Consider the following 16,471-nt stretch of genomic DNA (forward strand, 5'->3'; position numbering starts at 1 on the left):
AATCACAATGGTAACAACGATTCTGTTGTTCGGGTCATCGTCACTATCGTTCATCATTGATGATCTATCCTTTTCTATTAATGTCTATGACAGAGAAACTTCCGAGTCGATCGAATGAACACACACATGTATTGGGCGTCACTCGGATATTGAGATATTAACCTTGGTTAATATATTTCAATTCAAAAAAAAACAATTCGATACATATGTTTGGTGTGAAAAAACACAATAGCATCATACAAACACAAACACACAAGATTGTCAAGTTTGATTGGTAAACGATAAGCAGAGATGAGCAATAAATGTGAATAGATAGACTAGTGTGTATTCATCATCTGGTTAGAAATATCTAGTGTCTACAAAATGTATGACAACTTAATTTGAAGAATAGGATAAAATGTGAAACACAATTGGCATCATTTTCTTCAATTCATGAATTTTGTTCCGGCCACCAACAACAACAAAAAAAACCGAATTGTCAATCGTTGAATTTGGCCATCGACCAATTGACAATCGATGTCTGTTTTTGTGGATGAGCAAACATGCATAGCATCGAGATACAAACAATGAATTCGGATCAAGCCATCCATGCTTTTTACTATGCCATGCCCTGAACTTTTCCTATTTAGAAATAAATTTTATCGGCGTCAATCTGTTTTCCAAATACATTCGGTCCAATGAATTACAATTGCCTCAAGGCTCATACTATTACTGATTCACAATCATGATCATGATGATGACAATCGACCAAACGACCGCCCATAGACCAGGTTCTTTTCTGTTTTTCTTTAATTCAATTCTAATAGAAAATGTAATTTCCTGGTGAAACAAACAAACAAACAAACAGACAAAATAGACAGACAAAACAGACAGATTGACACATACACATAGTGACAAAGGGCCCGAATTTGTGTGATTTAATTAAAAAAAAACTACACATACACACAAAATGTTGACATTCATTCATGGTTATAGTTTATGGGCAAATAACCGGATGATATGACAAGCTAACGAAAAAAAAAGTATTTAATTAACAAACAACATGAAATGAATACCATCGATATTTAAATAAAATGAAAAATCACAACAAAATAAAATGTAAATGACAATGGTCAACAATATTTCTCAATATCTATCAAAATAGTGTAGGTGTTTGTGTGTTTCAAAAAACAAATCGATCAGCAAGCTTATTACAACAATGTGCGCAGCTGGAACACAAACACACACACACACACACACCATCAAAACATGAAATATTATAACGTAGAATATTCTATGATTTTGTGTAATATGTGAGTATGGATAACTTTTTTTAGCTGTCGCCAAACTTAATTATTTGCCCATTATTATTGACGATTGAATTCTGTACTATATACAGAACAAGTGTCACACGCATACGCAGGTTTTTGGATGACTGCTTTCAATATTGTATGATGATGATTGGCGACACTTGTAACTTTTAATTCGATTTATTCGTCAACTAAACTAAAAAAAAAAGACTAAACTCAATTCAGCTACAGAATATTGACACACTATTTGTTTGTCATAGACTATGGTTACGGTTTCAATAAAAAAAACCGCAACGATTTTTTTTTCTTTTGAATGACGAGATGGTCACAGATGTCGGCTTTAAATGTAATGGAAATAATCTGGTAGCTCGCATCGATGATTACGACAAACCACACAGTTAAAAAAACACACACATACACATGGATGCATTGGAGTTTTGAGTGATGAGAGCATCATCATCAACCAAAACCATTACCATCAAGTAGTTGTCGATGATATTCGATCGGAAATTGACTAACGGAACAGGATTATTTAGAAAAATATTAACCCATAGTTGAAAAACATTTCATGATGATATAACAAGATCAAGATTAATATAATTTTCATGTAACTGATGCATGAATAAATGAATGAATCAAAAAAAAAAAAAAAAAGATTTACATATACTCATAAGTGCCGATCAGAATTCGTGTGGCGTTGTTTAGTAGTTTAAGTGTAGAACGTGAGCTTTTAATAAGAGAGGCGGCTTGTGATGAACACATGTGTGTGTGTGTGTGTGTGGGAGGAGGCGAAGGAATTTCTTTTTCATTTTTTTTTTTTTTACTGAGATTCTGTTTTGATTGCTCCATTGCCATCAGTTTATATTCTATTTATATGAACTTGTTCATTTGCTATCAATCGTCATCATCAAAATGATGATGATGATGATGATGAGAATGGCTCGTTTTATTTGACAGTATCTTCAACAAATACCCAATTTGTTAGTCTCTTGTCGCTTTTATATATTTGATGCTATGAATTTCACCACTCTGCCTATTTTTTTTCTTGTTGAGAAGTCGGCTGAAATTCATCATTTCATTTGGATAGAGTACAACACACATTGATTAGGCAAGAAAAATAAAAATGGTAGAATTCCCCGGATTCTCATAACACATGCATATATAATATATATAGATGATCATGATCATCATTCGAATATGTGAAAGTCTGGTTATGTTTAGATTTCAATTGTAAACAATTGCTACGGGCATCAACATTACACGAGCTTAATGATCAATACGAATACGAACCACACACACAAACAGACGATGATGTAGTATATGATTCTGTCAATGTGAATGGCAACTAAATTAATGACAGTAAATTCTATTGGGATTTTCCAATGAAAACAACAAAATGTTTGGCCATGTCCGAAAGTCAAACCTTGTGAATGTGTGTGGGCCCCGGCTAAAATAAATTTTGTCGAAATGGTATTGTGTGTGTGTGTGTAAATGTTTTGTTAGTGTTTTTATAACCGAAATAAAATTCACTGATTCACACCAATTGTTGTTTGGAAAAAATACCGGACGTTACTGACAAGCGAATGAATTAATCTTTTAATTATTGATATGATGATTATGTTTTTTTTTCTCTCGTTTGTTTGTTAGTGGTATGTATGTGAATATGCAATGTGTTCATGGTGGAATATTTATTGAATAAATGAAACCAGATTGCAATTTTATTTTCGATCGACCGGACCAAACATTTATTCAATCTACACATGGTCTGCCTTAACAATGGTTTGTTCATGTCAGAATCGATGATAATAAACAGAAACAATATTCAACTTTTCTACACCTGATTCATAGGTTCAATATGGTTGTTGTTGTTATTGATATAAGCTGATCACAGCTTACCTAATTAAACTCATCACTAAAGATGAATAAACGCCTACTTCAAGTGGATTACCATTTTTTTTTGTTTTCAAAATCATTAAACTAGTAAAATGAGAGAATGTTTGGCAAGTTTTTTTTTCTCAATTCATCTTGTATATCGATCAAATTAAGAAGGAAGGAAAAGAATCTATTTTAATAACATTTTAAGTGAAAAAAAGAAGATGCGCTCGCGCTTTTTTCATTGCAACATCACACAGCTTGACGTCTTTTTAATAATATGAAATATTTTATACTAAATTAGATGTGTGAATAATCCACTGCACACGAACACACACACATCACACTGATCCTATATATCAATCGGCTACCGAATCGATCTCAATCACTAAGAATTGAATAATAACCGGTATGAATAGTGAGAATTTTTCATTTCTTTACTTTGATTGAAAATTCAGAATCTGATTCAAATGCTGTGAAAATTTAATTAAAAAAAACCAAATCAAACAACCTTCAACCGTATTGGAAATATTCAAATAACTACCCATGTTTGTGTCTAGTGTATCTTTTTCAATTTGATTCAATTGAATATTGATATTTATATTCATAAAAAGGCCAATTAATTTGGAATGAAAAAACAGTGACATTATTCACACTGGGGTGTATAGGTTTTGATTGCAAATTTCATGCTGCGTGTGTGTGTGTGTCGTTTCATCGGATGTAAATGAAATATAAATATACGAGGCGCGAATTCAATAATTGAATTTGACGCCAGCAATGATACAAAGTCTATCACCTTATGCAATGTGTAGATGGCGAATGTCAAATGTAATTGTTCCTACGACGAATAGCCACATTGATAATTCGTTTATTTCACACGAGTATTAATGAAATAAATAGCAAAAAAAAAATACGCAACACACATGTAATGGCCACGTGCAAACGAATGGCTCGGCAAATAAATGCTGTAAATTGTATCAACAATAATGGCCCATAGATCCTGGTCAACAACAACAGCAAAAACGGTCATTATCACAATTTTTCGCTCAACAAACTTTCTAAAATATAACCAAAAAAAAAAAAAAAATTCAAATTAATGTCATAAGAATGTATGAATAATTTGCCATAATCATTATCAAGATTGAAAATATGAATAATGGTCATTAGTGAATATGCATCTAAGATGATGATGATGATTATGATGATGGAACCATAACAGCTTTGAATAACTTCCTATTATTTTTTCAAATGAATGAATCACCGGTTTGTAAATGCAACGAATAACAACAACAACAACAACGAAAACAAACGGAAAAAACAAACTAAACAATTACCAATTATTACGGTTGTGAGCTTTTTTTTAGAAATAAAGCAAAAAACAAAAAAAAATATATGCGTAACGACATCAAAGTTAAAGAATGTAGAATGTTCAAAATCAGAGGAGCCAATTATAAATTGTTGTTGTAGTTGAATGAAGAAATATTTGGTTCAAATTACCTTACCCTGCATTTGCTATACCTGTGTGTGTGTGTGTGTGTGTGTGTGTGTGTACTTTGGCTGTCTGGAATTCAACTATAGTGTTAACTAGATAACTTTTTTCTTTCTCTTTTCCATAAATACAATCTTTTTTCCAATGTGAAACGAAAAGAAACAAAAAAAAATTGTAAGCCGATTATGAGCTAAAGTTTTTTCTTTCATTCTTCTTTTTCATTTCATTTCATTTCATTTTGAGTAAAAAAAAAGAAATAATTTTGCAGGCCTCATACGCCAGTTGGTTGATCCAACCTGTATCCGATTTTCATTTTTACTTCATTCATAGCATTTTTTTTTCATTTCATTTCATTACAAACAACTATGATGATGCATATATATACAACAGCATAGACTGTGCATACGGACGTGCTCTGTATTCTATTCATTTAATTAACAATTACCACAAGCTACAAATAATCATAATAATAACACCAACCAAAAAAAAATATTTTAGATCAACATCGACTAAACAGAATATTGCTGAATAGTTTAACAAACAGAAAAAAAAAGTTTATAAGGCCTATTAATTATTTTTTTCCAAACATAAAACACACACACACACAGAAATATACAAACAGAGCGTTGAGAGAAAGAAAAATATTTAGCATATATGAAAAAAAAATGATGGCCAAGACGATTAAAAATAAAAATAAAACCAAAAATGATTGAATGAATGCTTGAACGAGGTGTTGCATGATGATGATGATGATGACGATAATGATGATTATAATTAATATTTGGACTATATATGTACATTAGACAGAAAGAATTCATTGGTAGAAAAAAAAATCATCATCAAACGTAAATATTCAGATATTTGATTCATTCATGGAGTTAGTTAGTTAGTTAGTTGTTGTTGTTGTTGTTGTTGTTGCTATTGTCAGGCCAAGGTGCAACATTTATCGGTCGATAGGATCATTAATTTTTTCATGATGAATACACAAATAGAAAAAACCATCTTGCTACTCTTTCTATGGCCATTTTCGGTATGTGGTTTTCTTTTTTGGATGAGAAAATCAAAAAAAAAAGTTGGTAGCTCGATCATACAATTCTCTTCGAAACACAGGTATACTATAGCCCAATATAATAATAAAATTGGCGATGAAATTTTACATTTTTGCTGTTTTGTTTGTTTGTTCCTGATTATAAACATTATAGACAAAGAAGAAATCTGTTTGATACATGGATAAATGTCAGTTTTTGGCCGACAAACACACACACACACACACAAAGTCGGTAATTGATATATGACTTCAATATACATTTCGAGTGAATGATTCAATGAAAAGTATCGGACATAGTGCATTGAAAAAGTTAAATCACGATTAATATACGATTTATATTCGATAAATCGATTCAATTGAATTTCGAATTTTCAAATGAATCAAAGAAAAAAAAATGGAGAAAAAAACCAATGATCCACTTGTCCATAATGAGCTAATTTAGCATTAATAATGACAATTTATTCACACCTAACTAAACAAGCCATATAGGGGCCAAATCATAGAAAATATAAAAGGACAAAGAAAATACAAAATCTTGGCGGTTACCTGTATGTGTGTGACCTAGCCTAGTTTTTTTTCTGTTATTTTCAATTGTGTGTGTGTGTGTGTGTCTGGCAAACAAATGTATCGGTTCAAACATGTCGTACAGGCTAGGATCCGATAGATAGATTGAGGAATGAGAAATATTTTTTTGATTTTTGTTGTTCAAATAAATTTACATTCGCTGAACTTTTCATTGGTACATCATAGTACCGCTTTCACTATTTTCCCTACCAACAAGTTGCCGCGATCTGGCCACTTTTGGTCGTGGTCATGGTACTTAATCCCAGGTTGGCCTGCAATCGCTTTGGACCAATCTCAGAAAAAAAAACAGTACAGAAACCTGACCAACAACAAGATCAACTATATTATGATGGAACAGAACAAGGACCAACTGTGAATGTCAATATATGATGGTTATGTCTTGAAGAATGAAGAGAAAAAAAATTCAATGTGTTCACTGAAGTTGAAATCCCAAATAAATAGCTACAGTTGGATGATTCACAATAGGATTATCATCATCAAGGCCATTGTTATTGTCGTTATTGGCATATGAAATAAAACTTCTGGCATTCGATCAACAAAGGTTCAACAAGAAGTTCGCCTTAGTATTTCGTTTTTTTTCTTCACATTCATCGTTTTGTTTGCGATTTGGAATTCATCCAAATTTAAATGATCATTGTACGGCGCGGACATGTTATAGACAAAAAAAATAAAAAGAAAAAATGATAGAAGAAATGATCTGCTTAGTGAACACCATTATAATGGCCAGACAAAGTTCGATTAATTATAACAGGATTAAACGTCGACATTGGCATTGGTCCCAAGACTATCGATAGATCGACATTCAATACATTTATTGTAAGAAAAACCAATGAACCATTGATTTTTCTCATATAAACATGGCGACGATTGATTATAGCCCCAAGTGATCATTTACGTTTACCGCTAACAAAAAAAAATGAAAAATCTACCCAAATGATGCTACTGAATTATATTTGGGTGAATATTGATCGAATAATAATTTTTTTTTTTTGTTCACATATAATAAGCCAAGCAGAATTATGCGTGTGATCAGCATCTATAACATATAATCAAATCGAGAGAGGTTGACCACCACCACCACAGCCACCAAATTCGGTAAACATAATTTGGAATGTGGCTAATGTATTTTTTAATTTTTAAAAAAAAGCAATCATGGCTTTATCACAAGGCCATCTTTGAACGAATAAATCATAGGTCGTAATAATAAAACAATTAAAATAACCAAGTCATAAATCTTGGCATCACAGAAAAAAAGTGATGTGTAAAGATCATTCAATTCATATAATTTATTCAAACCGTTGTCGTTGTGTGTGTGTGTGTTTGTAGGTTTATAGTTTTGATCCAGAGTAATTTTTTATGGCTATCGATGGCTATCATCATTGGAATATTATTATGCTTATAGTTTCAAAATTTTTTGAACAATTCACGCACAATACAAATGAAAAGAAAAAAGAATCGGTCATACATTCATGGACAAGAATAATAGCAGTAAGCATGATACAATCATACTAACAACAATAGACAACTTGTTAAATGTACGTTTAACAAGTGACCACCACCATCAACATCCATAGACAATCTTGGCTAAAATCTTTACAGTGGACAATCATATCAAAGCACAAAATTTTTTCGCTAAAAAATCGATGCAACCATAACAAGATGGTAATTAAAAAGTTATTCGAACGTTTTTTTTTCGTTGTGCATCTGATTTTTTATTCAGATATGACCAAATGATAGTGGTCAGATAGTTGACATTGGTAATGCTATTTATCTGATGGACCAACATGACATTGTCACCATCGGTCAGATATAGTTTGACAGGCCGTTGTGTATGACATTTCGACCAAATGTATTCCTATCTATGTTTGTTTGTCTACCTGCTATATGTATGTTTCTCTTGGGATTCGAAGAACCAACAATGGACCGTATGAATCATCATCATTGGACCATTTGATTGTAAATCATCATCATCATCATATATGCAGAGAGGTTTTATCTCTCAACATACAGATCGACTATACATGCTGGACTATACCAATGTAAACATTTTACGCTAAATTAGAACACTAAATTCGATTCAGTTTGAATTTGATAAAAACAAATAAAAATTGTCGGTTTGTTTGGGCACATCTCATGTGTGTGTGTGTTTGTATACACACTACATTAAACTCGTGTAACAATCACTATGGCCATAACGGATACACAAACCAGAAAAAATAACCATAGAAAACAGAAGTTAAGGATAAACGATCAAATGGAGCATAAACCACCACCAGTAACAGAATCACTGGTACTGAATTCATATGTAAACAATAAAAAAAACTGTGATGTTGATAGCAATTCGTGCATCCATTGTGTATTAATCAGTACCCATTATAACGGTCGTCAACACGTGACCGTGAATCCCAAGAATTGGTTTTGTCTCTTCATCATTGAATGAGGCTAGATGTAAAATTCTCATGAATCGATTTCGATTAGTCACATACATACACAAAAACAGTCTCATAAATATAAATAGATAAGTAATCGACTAGAAAAAGTGTCATAAAGATATGCAAATATATAAACATGATGAAACATTATACTGTGGATGGATGAATATTCGAACGATCAAATGAAAATGATATTTGCCATATAAATCGGTGTACAATGCTGTTATCTAAACATAATTAATGAGAATGTAATTAATCCTTGATTTTAGTTTAAAACTGTTCCTGTTTTTTGGTGGATGGTCAGGGACGAACATCTTTGACGACATCAGGATTTGAATTACGAATACAATTCCTATAATGGAATATGAGATGATCATCTGTGACAAAATTAAAAAAAAAATGAAATAATGGATAGGTAAGCCGCCAAGCCGGTGCTAAGTGATGACAAGGGATCAAATGCGTCAAACATCAGCGGGCAACTTGTCACCAATGTTGGCTCATCATCGTTTTTTTCAACAGATAAATACATTCCATATCGACATCGGTACATGGATAGTGATGATGACCGGGGAGACAACAGCAAAAGTATAGAAAGCATATGTCAATGTCGACCAAATCAACACAATCACATCTCGTTCAACGAAAAAAAAAAAACATTTAACGAGATGTCTCTTATTATCATCATCATCATAGATGATCGACTCGACTTGTGTGTCCACCTGAATGTGATGTACAAAGCCAGATTTTTTTTTTAGTCGATGTTGATGATGAAAAACCGACCCAACCATTTGGCTAAAAGTCAAATAGTTGCTCGTGATAAAAAATTTATTTTGATTAAATGCAATGAATTGAATACTTCATTGGTATAGAAGCAGGTAGTATATACACAAAGATCAGATAATGTGAATAGTCGACCAAATGACGCCAAAAAAAAGTGACGAACGATAACATTGACATTCAAACTGCATTCGCATGTTCATATACACATACAGGGATCGTCAATGTGCAAATGGATAAATAACGAAAACAAGCCAAGATCGTAGGAGAGAGAGACATGGACATGGAAAATGGAGAGGAATAAAAAAAAAATCATCATCAACCATGATGTGAAGACCATGATCTTATAAGCTTCTGTATATAAAATGTTGATAAGATTACCTTTAATCTTAATTGCATAATTTGATGATTCTTTCCATAATGGATGACCATCATCAACATCAACAACGAATAAAGTTTTTCTCTTTACATTGTAAGATATGACACGAGTATCAAGCTAGCTACTGATTTTCAATGACATTAATCAATCAATCAAATATTATGATCCATCATTAACGAAAATTCTATGGATTAATTAATGACATATAAATCGAAATTTCAGATATATTAAAGCCTATCTATCTATCTACCTACGAAAGATTTGAAAGCAAGGATTAGAATCAAATTTCCGTGATTACATTTAGATTTTCTTTTCTTTTCTTTTTTTGATATTTGACAAATTCATTATTTTATTTGATAATTGAACAACGTTGACAACTTGTTGATAATATGACTATGGAATAAAAACAATCATATAGAAATTGATCAATAAAATAATTCATTTGCCTATGGGTATTGCATTCTTTCAAGTCCAGCTGTTCTAAATTATTATTAGTTGTTTGATGACGACATTATGGTCCAGTCAAATAAAAACGAAAACACGATGATTGCTAAAATTGATGATGGAAATTCAGATGGGTCTGATTAATTTTATGGCCAATTCTATTCTCATCATTTTTTTTGCGCGCGTGTGTATGTGTGTGTGTATTCATCATTGGGAAAAAATTTTCGTCGTCGTCGTCATCGTCATCATTACAATCGAATCGAAACGGACTAGAGATCCACCGACAAGCCAAAGCGCAAATAAATAAATTTATTTTTTATTTAGTTTTTATCAAGATTTCTTTTTTTTTTTGTCGCTATCACATAGTCTGTCTGTTTACTTGGTTGATTTTGATGATGATTTAACGTATTTAATATTCATGGCCTGTAATAATAAAGATGAAGGCTCACCGAAAAAAAGCCAAAATAACAACAACATCTCATAACTTTTACTATATGGTATGTGTAATGATATTCTTATATCAACTGACCAATGTTGTTTTTTTTATATGTATATTATATGTAGATTTAACAAGCAACAGATTCACAGACACTCTCGACAGACAGATCTAAAAAATCCCGAAACATAGATGAAGATGGAATATAAAAATTTATTTTTTCCAAAATTCACAACTCAAAACATATTCCAAAGTCATAGTTTTATAGCCTTTCTTTTTTTTTTACTCTCTTCATACTACACTTTCGATACATCGAAACACACATAGCAATGACATTCGGACTTGTTGGCTAGCTGACTGGCTAAGGGATCGTTTTTATTATTATGGAGCATCATCATCAAAAATCACACTCACACGGACATCATCATTTTATGTAAAGGAGAAAAGAAAATGAACGCACATACATAAACACGCACTTATAAATGCAATAGGGAAATGGAGAAAACAAAAAAAAAATTTACATAACATGATGCATAACAAGATCCATTCGGACCAATCGTATAATGCCACAGTGATCATATATATTGAGAAAGAGACATAAACGGAGAATTCAATTCAAAAGATACGATTTATGGCCCGTTGTGCAATTTACAAAGCAAAAAAAAAAAATTTGAAGGGGAAAGAATATCAAACTACTAATTTGTGTGCAATGCATACCATTCATCAATTCAAATTGAAAAATCCAGAGAGATTCAATGGTGGTGCAAATGTATTTTCGAGAAAAAAAAAACAGAAAAAAATTTCAAATCCTTGTTTTGTTGAAATTTTCGTTCGTTTTTTAAATTACTGATGATCAGTTTATTTGTGTGTGTGTGTGTGTGTTTGTGTGTCATTTACCTGGCCAGTCAATGAATAACAGATGCAATAGTATAAAGCATATTTACTGCTCCATTGAATTCAAAATTACATTGGCCATTTTAATTTAATTAATTCACTTTAATTAATTAAAAAAAGTTTCAATCTCTCAATCTGGGTGGGCATTAATAGTTGTAAAATTTGAATTTGATGTTCCTTTTTTTCATTCTGGATGAAACATACACATAAAAAAAACTAAATAGATTAAATCGATTGAGATCGAAATTTATTATTGACTAGTCTAAAATGTTTTTTTTCTAATAGATTAATCATAAAACGGAAACAACAACAAAAACAGGATCTTTAGAGTTTTTACCTGGCACAGCACAAATACAATATGGGCTAGTCTCTTGATTCAAATTTTCGTTTTTATTGCAATGAACTAATTAATTTCAATTTTGGAACAACCAAAAACACAAACAAAAAATAAAAGTATAGAGAGGGTTTTTTTTGAAGGTAAACCCCTTGTGTGCATGTTTAAAAACTTAAGAAAATGAATCCTTTAATTATATATGCTCACACAAACAGGCACACATATTTCTTATTTGTCTTTCATTTGATAAATGAATTATGGAAAAAGTCCTCAAAAGTGTTTTTTTTCAGGCAAGGAATCGAATCATTCAAGTTGAATGCAAAGAATGCAAAAACAAAAATAATTGAAAACAGTTAATCAAAAAAAAGAAGAAAAAATTGCACACGAAAAAACGAAGTGATTGGATCGAAACAACGAAAAAAAAGAGAAAAGAAAAAGTTTTTTTTGTGGAATGTTTGGAAAACAAGTGTAATTAACGCGCTTAATGGTCAACACAGTACTGTTGTTTGATTAGGTTTCCTTCAAGTTTGTTGATCATTGTTGTTGTTGTTGTTGTTGTTACCTGGTTCAAATTACCAATCGTCCCCAAAGTTAATCAATATTATCATCATCATTGTTTTTGAACAATTGTAAATGAATATTAGGCCAATCTCCGTGTGGCACACCTTTTACCTGGCTGTTAATGAATCTTTGATGATGATGAAAAAAAAAATATATTTGCTATTCAAACAATTCTAGCATGTACGTGTATGGCATTCCATCATCCTAAATGAAAGAATAAAAACAATAGCAGCCGATATTCATTCCATTGGAATCTAATTGAATCGTTGATTCAGAAAATTTTGACGATCCTAAACAATAAATGATGACGTAAACGTACAAATGTTTCTGTGTGTGTGAGTGTTTTTTTTGGAATAAGCCGGGCCATTATAAACTTCGAGTCGTAAAGTAATCAAATTGCTTTATAAAATGAAAAAAAAACACAAACCAGGACATGAGACAACAACAAAAAATCTAGGGCCAGCCATTTGTCCTTGACTTGGTATAAATAATACATGGATGGATGGAACAAATTACTTTATTGCTCCAATAGCTTTTTGTATTAGTCCGATTGTAAGTGTTGATACAATTCATGGCGTACAAAGTGCTTCGATGGCAAGCAATTTCTATCTATGTTGATCATCGAATGAGAAAGAAGATTTAGATAGAATAGCAAATATTTGGACAAATTGTACCACCAATAACCAACTACTGAGTCATGCCTGATTACATAGAGCAATCAAGTAGGTTTTTGTTCAATCACCAATTACAAGGACAATGGCCATAAATTTGTACCTTTTTGTCACATAAATGGCTGTTGATTATTGCCAAAAAAAATTCCGAAATTGAGATTTGAACATTCTGTCAAATGTTAATCGATTTGTTGTTGTCAGACATGTGTTTGACTGAAAGTTATTCAACAACAAAATGAAAAACTTGATGAAGAAGATTTCAATAGGTTCCATATCAATGAAATTACTTATGGATGGTGTCAGAGTTATTACACTTATATTCGTGAGCGTGAATGAATGAACAAACGAATAACAACAACAACAACCAATTGACAGCTCGATTGACAGGCCGTGAATGATTCGAAGCACCAAATGGAAAAAAATAAAAAATTTTGCCACAAAGATCAACAGCCATCAAATGATTGTTGAAAACGATGTGTGTATGTAAAAGATGGACCGGACAGATGATAATTATATCGATTGGCCCGCCAAGTACTAGTAATTTTCCATTATATATTTTACGCGTTTACATACATATTGGCCAGAAGAAATAAAAACGAATTACCTTTTTACACAATATTGAAATCTATTCAATAATAGTGATAATAAAAAAAAAATCTAAACATACAAGATATTCGATCAACTGGTTGCCAACTATTACAATGCATACAACAATATAATAATTCTAAGGATATTAGATCGCTCATTCACCACAATAGACGGACCTTAATAGATCGTAATGATTTTCGGACAGCCACCATCATATTTATATCTATGTGATCATTTGTTAAGCGTAGCATCTTTTGCATTATATAAATATCATGTAATAATTGTATCGAATGTCGAATTTTTTTCTTTTTCTTCTTCTATTCAACTTGAACATTTGAGAAAAAAGTCAGAAAAAAAGAAAGAAAAAGATAATGGCCATCTTGCCATTTATAATGGTTCAAACATTACATGCACAAACACAGGCTAGGCATAGGCATTCTGTGAATGATTGAGCTCAATCGAGCATTTAGGATATTCTAATCATTTTTTTTCTGGCATTCAGTTATTTTTTTCGATCGAAAAAAGCAATTCTCAAATAATAAACGACAAGAGAATTTCATGTTCAAATGAACAACCGAATCAAACGGGCAAAAAAATGTGAATTTTTTTTCGGGGGATTATAACTGAATGAGCACGTGTTGACGAAATTGAAAAGTTTTTTTTCATCTTTTTCTCACAAACACATACGGCTTTATGATCATAGGGAATGCCGAATTCAACTATAGGCACGCCTCGTTTGGCAATTATATTGAAGGAAAAAACTTTTGAATTATACTGCTAAGTCTAGTGAAAATCGACAAAGAATTCCAAGAATATCCAACAGAAAAAAACAGTCAATCAGAATGCAGAATGTAATAATAAAGAGGGATCTACATAGAGCAGCAAGCTCGATATATCGAGGAAAATAAATGATTTACATAGATTGATAATTTACCTGTCCGAATTAATAATAAAAAAAACAATGGGCATTTCAATCAATCATTATTGATTGAATAATATATGCGGGTCAAATATTATGTATACAAACATCTCATTATCACCATCATATTGATTGTATAAAGATCAAGCCATTCATTTATTGATGAGCTACTGTTAACTGACAATCAAAACTGATGATGCCATATCGAATGGCCATTGAAAATCAAAGATTATAATCTCAAAAGAATTATATAAAAATTATTATTTTAGGTTCGCTCTTAATGGTTGAAATGAAATTCAATTTTAGAGCAGATTTTAGCAACAACAACAACAACAACAACATTATTGAAAATGGAAATTTGCAACAGAATTTCAAAGTTAAATTCTAAATCATTCAACAAACAGAACAAAATAACAACAACCTATCAGATAGTTGGACAGATGCAATTTCCCAGGAGAATGTCATAGAATCATCAGATTAGTAAAAAACATATAAAGTATATATGAAAAAAAGACGAATTTATGACTGAATTTTTACTGATAGAATGTAACGAATGAAATTTTATTTTTTTGAAAAAATAAAAACCGATTCCAAATTTAAGGAAAGATTAAAGAAACGAAAACATAATATAACATTTTTCCAATTGAGATTTAAAAGTTTTTGCTTTTTATGTCATTACTTTAGAGAATTACTTAACAATCTCGATTTTCAATTAGTCTACATCATTTGTGCGAATCGTTTTTTTCTCGAAACAGACAATATCATCATCATCATCATCATTGAATCTGCTCATTATATCATTGCAATCATAAAACAATACAATCTGCACAAATTGAATATCAAACCATGGCTATCTAGTCGTTCGACTTGAATTGTTGAATTTGCAGACAAAAATGTTAGGACCTATGATGGATCAAAATTGGAAAATAGTTTAATCCAAAAAAAAAAAAAAAAATGCACAACACAGTCAAAAAAGAAGCAAGCTTGAATGGCACTTGCTCTTTAACAATTCAATTAGTGAAACTCATTTTTGAATATTAGAAAAAAATGCTATAGTTATACAATGACAATGATAATGTATAGGCCAGAGATTAATCGACCCAAACAAAATAAAACAAAAAAAAGACGGCACTCGGATCAGATAGAGATGAATGACAGAATAAATGAATGCATGCATTACTATCAAGTGTGATTAGTCGAAATGTTGGCCTTCAAGTTGCATTCGAGTTTCACATTTCAACTCAGTTTCAACGTCATCGTCATCGCCATCGTCGGTCGTTTTTATTGCTCTTGATTAGTGTTTTCAATTAATTCGAACCATCACTTGGAAATGAATATCCAACAAATGATGCTATAGCTGGTTGTATGGTTTACACAAGCTGCAGTAACGAATTGAAAATTTATTCTCGACAGTGGATATTCAATGAGGACGAAGAATGTTTAATTGGAAAATGCAAAAACTCATATAGACAGACATTTGACTGAAAAAGGAGTCGAAATTTGCCATCTTAATTACCGAAAACACTAGGATGTTGATGGTTTCAATTGAGCATCCTATCAACCATACATAACCAATGGACATAAAGGTAGATTGAATTCCATGCAAGTGGAATTAGGACGATTCCATTCTATGCATACCATATATATGCATTCAGGATAAAAAGTTCGTGACCTGATGAAACCTGAAGTTAACATTAAGTTTAACGACGTGCTACTTTGACAACGATGACAGAGAAATGAATTCTGCTTGTTC

Source organism: Dermatophagoides farinae, chromosome 1, assembly GCF_024713945.1.
Source record: "Dermatophagoides farinae isolate YC_2012a chromosome 1, ASM2471394v1, whole genome shotgun sequence".
NCBI classification, from domain to species: Eukaryota; Metazoa; Arthropoda; class Arachnida; order Sarcoptiformes; family Pyroglyphidae; genus Dermatophagoides; species Dermatophagoides farinae.